The sequence below is a fragment of the Labrus mixtus genome, chromosome 11 (genome assembly GCF_963584025.1).
Source record: "Labrus mixtus chromosome 11, fLabMix1.1, whole genome shotgun sequence".
NCBI lineage: Eukaryota > Metazoa > Chordata > Actinopteri > Labriformes > Labridae > Labrus > Labrus mixtus.
Genome location: NC_083622.1, coordinates 11,776,002 through 11,787,414, shown reverse-complemented (window position 1 = coordinate 11,787,414; position 11,413 = coordinate 11,776,002). Strand labels below are relative to the sequence as shown.

At 38.8% G+C, this 11,413-nt stretch overlaps 1 protein-coding gene across 1 annotated transcript in view; it reads left to right on the top strand.

The window, feature by feature from the left end:
* Window positions 1-1,618: 1,618 nt before the first annotated feature.
* Window positions 1,619-11,413, top strand: part of drd2l (dopamine receptor D2 like) — a 33,173-nt gene continuing 23,378 nt past the window's right edge. The window contains exon 1 of the mRNA XM_061050048.1: window positions 1,619-1,862. The gene's annotated coding sequence lies outside the window, so the exon portion shown is untranslated. The remainder of the gene's footprint in view (window positions 1,863-11,413) is intronic.

Here is an 11,413-nt window from a genome sequence, read left to right as displayed (position 1 = left end):
TGGCTGTCTAAATCCACCTTCCAGTCCCTTTAAAGCGCAGTAACTTATCTAATGAACTTATGTGGGCTATTTGACTACTTTAATATAAATCTCAGGGTTAGCAGTTCAAATCCCGAGAAGGTCATAGGTAACATGATACAATGGGATAGATAGGCTACATTCCTAGCTAACTGGGTGAGCTAGAGTTGCTATAGGAATTTGTTTTATTTTTAATGTATAATTATGTAATGTATCAGGCATATTATCAGTTCCAAGTCCGTTTAATTTGTCAAGACAAAATCTTGATAGTCTACGATGGAGGATTAGGGCCACGTTAAAAAAATATAGATTTTAAATTTCGAGATTAAACTCGTAAATTAACAAATTCGAGACCAGCCTTCGCAAAATGATGAAAGTAGAACTCTTAAAGTATTTTCCTCTGCAGACAACTTCCTCCAAGGCAGTGTGGTTCTTTCTTCGGAAAAGCCACAGTTTCTTGCAGTATCTTTTCAGGTTCCTGATATTTTATGACGATGTGAAGATGATGATGTGCCAAAAGCATGTGTAGTTTCATATCTGCATAAGTAAAGCCCCAACACAACTATTTGTGTCTGTTATCGGTCTGCCTTGTTAAAGTGTCTCATTTGCAGAGACAGTTTGTGTCCTGTTCATACATCATTTTACAGATAAACAAGGACTTCAAGTTGAAGTGAAAACTTCTCTTGAACTAACTGTTTATACCGACTACACCAGGAAGTAGCCTATTTCCTTATTAGTGAAACCTTTAGGACAAGATGCTCCATGTTTGTCATTTGAGAACAGGATGCTGCTGCTCTTCTGATATAGACTAAAATAACGACTTTATTCTTTTATAGACTTTAAGAGTTCTACTTTCATCATTTTCACACAGGCTGGTCTCGAACTCATTAATTTACGAGATTAAACTCGTAAATTTACGACTTGAATCTCGTAAACGTACGACTTGAATCTCGTAAACGTACGACTTTAATCTCGTAAATGTACGACTTGAATCTCGTAAATGTACGACTTTAATCTCGTAAATTTACGACTTTAATCTCGATTTTTTTTTTTTTTTTTAACGTGTCCCTAATCCTCCGTCGTAATAGTCTATGTAGCCTAAACACAAAACTACTGCCCACTGGTCTTTGTGCTAAACCAAGTAAACTAGCTATCACCTTTAGCAAACTACTATGGTATACTGGAGTGAAGGTATAATTGCTTGTAGGCCTACTAGATGACTATATTCATCTAGTACAAGCAAGTTTCCCAAATGTTGATAGGCTATATTTTCTTATTATGACTGCTTGTTGCTCCTTGCATACTAATATTTCTCAGAGCCAATAGCAATAGCAATTTTATTTATAGCCCATTTAATTATAGATATAAACTCGATGTGCTTTACACTGAGGTTAAAAATAATCAAAACGCAATTGCAGTAGGCTACAGCTTTTTTGCAGGACTGCCCTTTTTTTTGCAGGTATAATCAACCAAAAAATGGCGTTAATGTCAGTCCTTTATTTTTCTCTGCTCCAGATATTTGTAACCGCCCCCCCCCCCCCCCCCCCTCTTCCTCTTCCTCTTCCTCTGCTGCTTTCTGTCAGACTCCACTGACCCCGGCTGTACTGCCGACCGACACGAGAGAGGAGGGGACTATATTACTGCGCAGCGGGGACTCACTGAGTGTGTGTTTGTGTTTGTGTGAATGTGCTGGATGGCCAAACACTGACCGACTGAGCTGAGGTCAAGGTGTGAGGCTGAGCCGTAAATTGTCAGATGGGATGCTGCAGGCTGACAGCCAATTTGTCGCCCGATGTTCCTGAGAGGAGAGCGGACCTGAATGTGAGCAGCTCTGCTGGTGGAGGGTAAGTCATTTAAACGTTTTCTAACAACAAAAAACAGATTTTGTCGCTATGCAGAACCTCTTCAGTATGCTTATTACGATGTATTGACACAATTTGTCAATGTTTATTCTCTCCTGGAAACTTGTTACTGTGACTTTTGATTGTTTAAAGGTGGGCTGTGTTCGGTACCTTTTATTCTGGTGGTATTTTGAGGTGGATGACAAGTTTCTGCTGGACTAACGCAAAAATGAATCTAGATGACACAGCGTGTGTGAGAAAGCTTAGTTTGGGGTTTGTGTTGGAAGTCGTTTTTTTTTTTTTAAGCCAGAGCAGTAAAGAACAGGTGAGAATACGCTTTTTTTGTGTCATATGGGGAATCTTACGAAGCCTACAGTAGAAACAAGATTGAAAACAAAACAATTAAAAAGATAAAAATCTGAAAAAAGAGTGTGGAATATTGAGTAGTAATCACTGCATTGAACAACAGATGACACTGGCATAGGCTCTGGACTTAATTGATTGATCCATTAAAGGAGAATATCACAGTCATTTTATATTAGTGTATCAAATCACCAAAATGCACTGAGATAAATATCCATAAAATAAAACCATGTTAAAAAAAACATAGCACGTAAGTCCATAATAAATCCTTAAAAATCATTTACTAGAACCATTATTGTCCATACTTCCTAACTGTATTACAGTGGAGATAAAACACATCAATGAGAGAGTGTGTGTGTGTGTGTGTGTGTGTGTGTGTGTGTGTGTGTGTGTGTGTGTGTGTGTCTATATTTATGTGTGTACAGTTGTGTATGTCTTTATATTGTATGTCCATATATCCATTTATGTTTGTACTCTATGCATATCTGTATGTTTACCAGGTGTAGGATAGCTACTTCATCGTTTGCTGAAGATAATTATTCATTAATTTACACTTTATATTATCTACAAGTGTTTTTTACTATTCTGTTTGTTTATTTGTATATTTATTCTGTTCTCCTCAAACTCTCATCATCACATGACTTAAGTCTGTAAACCTTCATCCATTTAGCCATACAACATCAATCTCACAACAATAATCCTCGACGGGACACCTTGTTGGGACAATTTTTGTTTAATTTGATCTTTTCTGTTTTTTTTGTCTTGTTTGTCATGTCAGTCACCAGTTTGTCACGCTATTGCACCAATAAAAAATAAATAAAAAAGTATAGATAATACATTTAGTCAAAGTAACAATTTTTTTTGCAAAAGACTTCTCTTAAAGTCTCCCTAATCATAGTTTTTTTTTTAAATTTATGGACCAAATTTAAAGGCAGGGTTGGTAATTTCCTCCAGATACACTTTTTAAGATTTTGGTTGAAATTGACTTGACAGTTCCTGACAGAAATTAATAACTCAAGGAGCAAAGAAAATCCGTCACCTGTAGCAGCTGTAAGCCTGTAAAAACTTTGACCAATGTCTGCCACGAGGTACCAATCTGATGAACCAATCACGCCTCCCTGTCTCCCTGATCGTTCTCTTCTCCTCGCGTGCACCAGCCCACACTCAAAGCGCGTCACCGATGACAGAGTTTATACTGTGAGTTTGTCGTTTGCCGTTGTGAGTAACAAAATAGCCGCGTTTTTTTTTTTACATAGGCTATCATGATAAAGTTTAGTGTTTACTTACCGCTGAAAGAGACATGAGACGACGTAGTTTCTACTCAATGCAAGCGTTAAGTTGATGTCCACTTCTGGAGCAGCAGCTTGCGTGTAAGTGAGGGGCTAACACTGCCTTGAACTTCTCTCTTAAGACCTCCTAAAGAATGTAATAACTTGTGTTGCTCTTGTCCTGACCCTGTGGAGATGCTTGTACCAGTACAGATTATGATTCCTTTACTCGTACTTTTTCTACAAACATTCATATAGCTCTCTTGTAAGGTTCAATCTGATGAATTCATTGTTTCATTGAGTCTCCAGTGTAAGAATGCCTTGATGAAATGAAAATATCGTGCCCTAAGTTTAAGTTGTTGACACAGATGCAGTAAAAGCTTTAATGCAGTTTTTATTTTAGAGGCTCTCTGGTGGCTAAGAGGCTGCAGAGTGTCATTTTGGCTTTGGAGGCATTCTCCCAAGATAACGTATCTCTTCAGGCTAACGTGAGCTTTAAAAAGGAAAATCAACTTATTGAGCCAAGTGAGACATGTGGTTAGGTGTTACCAGATAGCAACCCTTCATGTACTGAAATGTTTCCACCATCTGTTTTATTTTGAAAATTACAACATTCTGCCTTTGAATCCTCCAAAATACTCTTGGACAGCAGAAGGCTTTGCTGTTATCGTTCTGCTCTCACTCACTAAACTGTAGTGCATTTTCCCTTTAAAGCCACTTGGACGGATTTTGCTGTGTTTTTATTTGTGTGTTTGGATTTTGGTTTTCAAGTCCGCACAAACACATCAGGCATGCATCACTCGGAGTCCACTCCCTTACTCTGCTTTTCTTTCACTTTGAGTAAAAGATGGAGAGCAAGCAAAAATTGCTTCATGAATAAATGATGTTTGCGGTTTGGTTCAACACATCAGCCCCGTGGTGGAAGTCTTATTGGACTGTGTGATCCCCTCGTACTCTGCAATCTGTCAATCAGTCGATCAGGAATGGCAGCAGACATTCTGTCGCTTTCACATAAGACAGTTGAATAGTTTTGCAGAGTAGACCTTCGCTCCTGCTCTGCCCTCTCAAAGCATCTCTTTGATCATTTCCTTGAGAGATAACAGGAAAGGCTTGGCTTGGATTATTAATATTCCCTTTCTCAATATCATTTTCTGCACTTGCATGATACACTGTAGGCTTTCTATTAAACTATGTAAAGGTGTGAGTTCTCCTCTACTAACTGAGTCATTTCATCATAATTGGTGCCACGCATGAGCCTGGGCTGTTGATTGAGTGGATACCACCGTGTGGGTGTGTGTAGATTGAGAGCAGCAGGGGGTTTAAAAAGAAAATCACATTATGAGGCATGTGTTGACGAGAGGTTGACAAGAGGTTCAAATCTCTTGTTTGCAGTGTGTGTGCAGGAACTCTGCCGTAAGGAGGAAGCGTTGCTTTATTGATTGCTCTACAAATCAGCTGCGTTGTTGCCTTCGAAGGAAAAGAAACACAGTATACTTGTTAACAGGGGGCCAATCAGGGAAATGTGATTGGGGGAGGATTTTTTTTTTTTTATACAGGTGTTGTGGATTTTTGATGCAACAAACAATAACAAATAATATAACGGCAGAATAATTACATGAATTTGTCCTGAGAGTACAACTGAAATGAATGTTGGGAAAAGAGAGCAAAGTTCAAATGCAGGAGAAAGTGACAAACAACAATCAAGAGAGATCTGTAAGTAAGTCCTTATTTCTTTTTACGGATACTGCATTTTAAATACAGAATCTTTCAGCGCTTGAACAGATTCAGATACCATAACACGGTATTCAGCTTAAGCACACTAGAACTCACATTTTTCACACTCTTTCAAATTATTTCTAGATTTTGAATACAGACGCGTGTAATTTTTTGTTTTCTAATCCCTCATGGTCTTAAAAGACCTCGAGTCTACTAACATTGAAAAAAGCTGATTTATTTTTTTCACAATACCAATTAACGTTAATGTTACCTTCAGTTAATAATTAACTGATCAACTACTCCTGAAGTTAACATCTAACGGTCAACAAAGTTACATCTTTGATTAAACTTTGCCCACCCCTGTATACGGCCACATACATGTATTGGTTTTGCTGAAGTCACTGGCCTCTTGTTAAAACTTGTCATAAAAAAGACAGGAAAAACAGGCTTTCAGGGACTGACTTAGTGTAGAAATGTGGGTTGAGAAGTGTCAGACAACAGTGAATTTTCTGACCCAAACTCACTAGAGAGCTGATTATACGGCAGGTGAACAAAATACACATCATTCCCAGGGGCCGAGTCTCATACCTTCCTCTCTCTGAATAAAATTAAAGATTTATTACAGGCCGGGGTCATTGGTACCAGAGCAAAATCTGAACGAGTCTCTTGTTTTTTTGGTTTTTTTTATATAAGTGTTTTTGCTGTTGCTTTTTCTCTTTGGTATTGGTATGGGGCAGACAAGGCCAAAGATGTAATAGACCTGTCAAGTGTCTCCAGAGGGGGAGGAAGAGGAGATGAGACAGGCGGGAGAAGGAGATAAGAGGAGAAGAAGGGAAGAACGAAGGCTAGTGAACGTCAGTGAAGGGAGATTAAGGATGGAAAGGGCATCAGACATTTTGGGATTGAAGGAGTGAGAGGTCAGCTCATGGAAAAAAAATTAAAATTAAATAAGACAGCAGCTGTATTTTAATTAGACAGCCAATAAGGAAATTACTTATACAAGCTGATCTCAGAAATAGAGATTTTAGAGCTTTTTTGGCGAATAACTTATTATTATTCTCATTGTGGATTGATGTGTTGATTATTTTCTTGATGAAAAGAGAAGAGTCAGAATATACGGAAACATGTATATCAGAGTTTTGAAGAGCCCAAGATAGTGTCCTTTGTTGTCCTCTGTGGTCATCAACCCCACAATATTAAACACACAGTTAGAACATCCTGCTGCCAGGGGGCTCTCAATCAAAACCATAACAAAAGATGACATTGAGAGTCTCTCCCGCTACTGCCTCCTCACCCCTGATGAAAACGAACTCTGAGTTGACAGTAGTCAAGACGAACGGGTGAAACCGACCTGAGGAAGAAAATATGTTTACTGACGATGTATCCAAGAATAATTGACATGATGTTTTTATCACAGTAGCGCATACAGCACAGTTTGGCATCTTTCCATAGCAGCTCCAGCGTCTTTATGTTGCTGTCTTTGACGTAACATCCAGTGTTTCCACGACAATGATAAACAAATTGTATGCGTCTTACAACTCTAAGATTAAGGATTTCTCTTGTTCTGATAACAGTTGGATATATATGTATTTATCATAGGTTTGGCTATTTAAAAAAATATATAATTTAGATATTTTAGTGTATCTTAACAGTCGAAGGCTAGAGAAGAAACATGAAAATATTTATGTTAAAGAAGCCAGAATCTAATTTTTACCTTGTTGAATCTAAATGGTCAGATGTGACTCAGTGGTAGAGTCGTTGTCAGAAGACTTGAAAAGCGCTATACAAGCTCACGTCCATTTACTATTTACTAATTTCAATCAGTCTTTAGCATAGTTGTCAATCAGTTAGGTAGTTGACATGAGTCACAGTTGAAGTTGTTATTAACCTTTACATTAAAAAAACATTAAAAGGACATACTGTATCTTCTGCTGTTTGTGCACGTCATGTTCAAATTTAAACACTCTTCTTTCATTTGTTGGAAATGTTTTATTTTCAAAGGAGCGGATGATATGTCATCAAAAATCCAACAAAGACCATCCTTGTTTTATTATGCATATTACTCCATGCATTTTTAAACACATGGACCAGAATAAAGACAGATGATGGAGCAGAGGAACAGCCTGAGGCAGCAGTGAGGGCTGATGAATGAAAAAGGTCCGTTGGCCTTCATGTCAGGTCTTTTTTTAAGGAGCAACGGTCAAAATGTAAAGACACAAAAGACTAATAAGAACATCAGAGGCTGACCTAGATAATAACTATGAGTGGTAAAGCCAATTATCGGCAATACGACACAATACGATATAATTTATGTCAGCTTTTTATTTTTTCATGAGAAGCTGAGAATGACCTGCATGATCGACTGTCTGTTTCATCGTGCATGTTAGTATATTGTGTCTTTCCTGCAGTTTTATTAAGAAAATTCATGAAATATAACCTTTTTTCTCGTGACCACGTTTACCTGCTACATTTGAAATCTTCCTTCAGGATTTTCTTGGGAGATTTTTGGCTGTGTAGCTCCAAACCAAGCAGCAACCTCTGCTGTGAAACATGAAGCCAGTGCAGAAATGTAAAAAAAAAAACTGCAGTTCCTCGACTGTCCACTTGAGACTGGCTCCAAAAGACCTGGAAGTCCCACACACACACCCCATATGATTTTATGAAGGAGAAGAGTTAGCATAATTAGGTTGACTTAAAGTTTGGTTTTGATAGCATTTTCAACATGGCGACTATCATCGATGGGCTTCCAAAGTATTCTTCAAAACCAAATGGGTGATGTCACTGAGGGTGGTTTCACACAAGGGACCCGGGCCTGGTCCTAATACGCTTGACCCCAAAGTCTGGTACAATTGATCAGTGTGAACACAAACGTACTGTGCGCTTGAAGAGGTGGTCTTGGGAATGATTCGTGTGTACTCAAGTATGGTTCGCTGGTGATGTGAATGCATCCGTGCTCAAACAAGGAAGTGGACCGCTATATGACGTAGTTGGAAACGGCTGGCGTTGCTTCAAAAACCTGGCGTATCCGCGCAGCACTGGCCCGTTTCATCCTCTGAGCTGTACGGTAGATGTGGGTGTAGAAAGAGGGTTGTTGTTGGGATCTCAAAAATTAAGAAAAATACCCAAAGCAGGCAGGATGGACTCAGCCCATCGGTGGTTGCCATGGTTTCTTCTTTCTGCTCTTTGGCGGATTTACAAACCAACCTGCTGTAAGGGAATTAGTACATACTGAAGTGTACTCGGGCACAGAACAATGTTGCTAATGTGAACACAGACTAGCAGGGGGAGAGGGGAGGGGGGAGAAATCGTGCTCGAAACAATCGTGCCTAATGTGAAAACACCCTGAGACTCCGTCCATGTTTGCTACAATCTATACTCCAAACACAATCAGAGTTTTCGCTCGTCATGATTATTTTATCCCAGAGAATTGTAGACTGAGGTTCTCATGAGCTACAGAGCCAAAGGAGCTGCATAGATTACTTCTTTAATCATAGTGCAACCCCATAGCTCAGAAAACACCTGGGCTCTGTCTCACTTTGTTGCTCAAATGAAGCAGCTTCAACTTTACTGTCCCTGAGGGGAAACATGTTTTGCAGCCATGCAAAACAATAGAATGTATATGCAAGGCATCAAGAGCTTCATGACAAAGATAAAGAGGTACATTCGAATAGAAAATTTAAAAAAAATCACTAAAACAGACATCAGCAAGAGAAAATGTAACACAGGCACAAAAAATAATTTACAATAAACAATGAAATACAAACAAGAGTAAAACAAGTGACAACAGGAAGCAGAGAATGTAAAACCCTCATTAAACCACAATAAAAACCCAAATTCAAACCATCAAAAGGTACCAGAAGTGAAAAGGAAAATGCTTACAATTATTCGCCAGGTTTTCATGACCTGCGTGTTTGATTCTGTTAGGTTTTGATTTCGGTAATCTGTAGCTCAAAATCACTTTAAAGGGGACATATTATAAAAAATCCACTTTCACTGTGTTTTTGAACATATATTTGGGTAACTTGAGTGTCTACCGACCCACAACATGTGAAATAAACCCATCCAGTGCATTTAAAGAGACACACACACCAAAACGGAGCGTTCTCAGAGATCTGGTTTATACAGGGTCACAAACCTCCATGATCCTTGATTCATGTTATATTTTGACCAAAGCACAGCACAGATGTTTCATTTAGACCACAGGGGACTGTTTTAATAGGTGGAAAATGGGGATAATGTGTCCTCTTTTTAAGATATCACAGGCCTTAAATGTTGCTCTCTTAAAGATTTACATTTCGTGCTGCTGATCTTGGTCAACATTAAAGGCGCAATGTGTAACTTTGACACCTAGAGTTTAAAAAGGGTACTGTAGTCCAAATTCAAAACACTGGAGAGAGCTGTCCCCCCCCCCCCCCCCCGCCCTCTCCTCCTAGAGTTGATTTGCATGCGGGTTGCCATGTCGCAGACACGGAGGCTTCACTTTATCTCCTTTATGTCTTCATCTCCAATATTTATCCTAGTTTTACCACGATTCTGCTCGTGGAGCTTATCAGAAAAGTGCAGAGGCTTTCTAGGTCGGGTACAATCAGTTATATCTGAACCAGTTCTCTTGCCCACTTCCATCACTGCAACAGCTGTCGGTTTGACGTTTGCAAATCGAGGGGCATCCAAAATGGCCGTGTGGGGTTGCCTTAAAACTGACGACCTTCTCTGGACAAATCTAGACCATTCTAGACTAGAGAAGCCAGCATTTCAACATATCATGTTTCCTTAATGTCTGATGATATAGTAGAGTAATTTTATGATTCAATTCAGTAGATATCTTACATATAGGACCTTTAATGAGATGTTTTAGCATCTTCCTGTGACAGACTCTACCATGGAGATGTAGAAAAGAGAGCCATTATTTGAGTTACAGGAGAAAGTGAAACTCAATCTTACAAGCATAAAAACATAACAGTAACCCGCTGCCAGTCGCTACTAGTACGGCATCTCACAAAACTTTGACAAATGAGCTCATAGGAAGATAAATTCCTTTGGTCACGCCTTTGTACCAATAACTGTACATTGTCTGTAAAGCTGTTCATCAACCTCCATGTAATTATTGATAGGGGTTGTGGAGCTTGGATCCAATTTAGTGAAGTAACACTTTTCATTTACAAAGTTTCCTGCTGCCGTCCTCTGACTTTCCACCACATTACCTCCCTAAAAAAGTACAATAGACTTCATACTTACACATATTTGAAGCAGAGTTTTCAAAATTATTAATGCTGTTCGACTTTCATCTTCTAAAAATATGTCCCCAAAAGAAATCTGCAGTAAGTATGACCTTAAGAACGCCATCTTAGATAATCAAATAACATCTGTAGCCCTGACCTCAGGGGAACCAGCCTCTCTACTTGTGTGCATGTATATGTGTGAACACAGTCAAGCAGCTTGACTTTGGTGGCCATGTGTGAAATTAAATTGGCCTCGTAGAGCAAGGATCATTGCGATCATTGCACAGAATCCAATATACTGATGTCACTGATGACCTTCCTCTTAACGATCGTAAAATATGTAGAATCTTATGACAAGGTTTACATTAAATATCAAAATTAAGTAGCTGAGAGAACTCCCATGATTCCCTGTTAGCCTCAACGTCATCTTTTGTTATTGTAGTATTTATTAAGAGACCCTGGCGGCCGAATCTACATATTGTATCTTTAAATTTCAAATTACTGCTGCTATTTAATAAAGTATCCTGTTATAGGCTTGAAATTCGCTATATTAATTGTTGTCAGGCCATTAACAGCATGATGCCAACACAGCCTTTATCACAGTGTGGGATTTTTCATTAGAAAGCCCTTTTTATGGGACAGTATCAGTAAATAGCTTAGACGTACTGTACCACTTTGTCCAAACCCGTTTGACTCAGTGGTTAAGTTTCTCACTGTAGCTATAAATAAAAATAGGTAATTTTTTTTTTAGGGATTTCAAACGACTTAAAGATGTCCTCAGATATAGAACTTTATATTTGCATCAAGTCATCAATAATGACTCTCATTGCTCGTCAGTATCAGACTGTGATGGTTTTCTGTCTCCATGTGTTAGACCTTTGATTGAATTGCAACCTGTCCTGGCTCTAACCCGCCCCTTTTTTTCATAGTAAAATACCGTTTTCTTTTTTAAAACTCCCCCCCCCCCCCCCCCCACACACACACACAC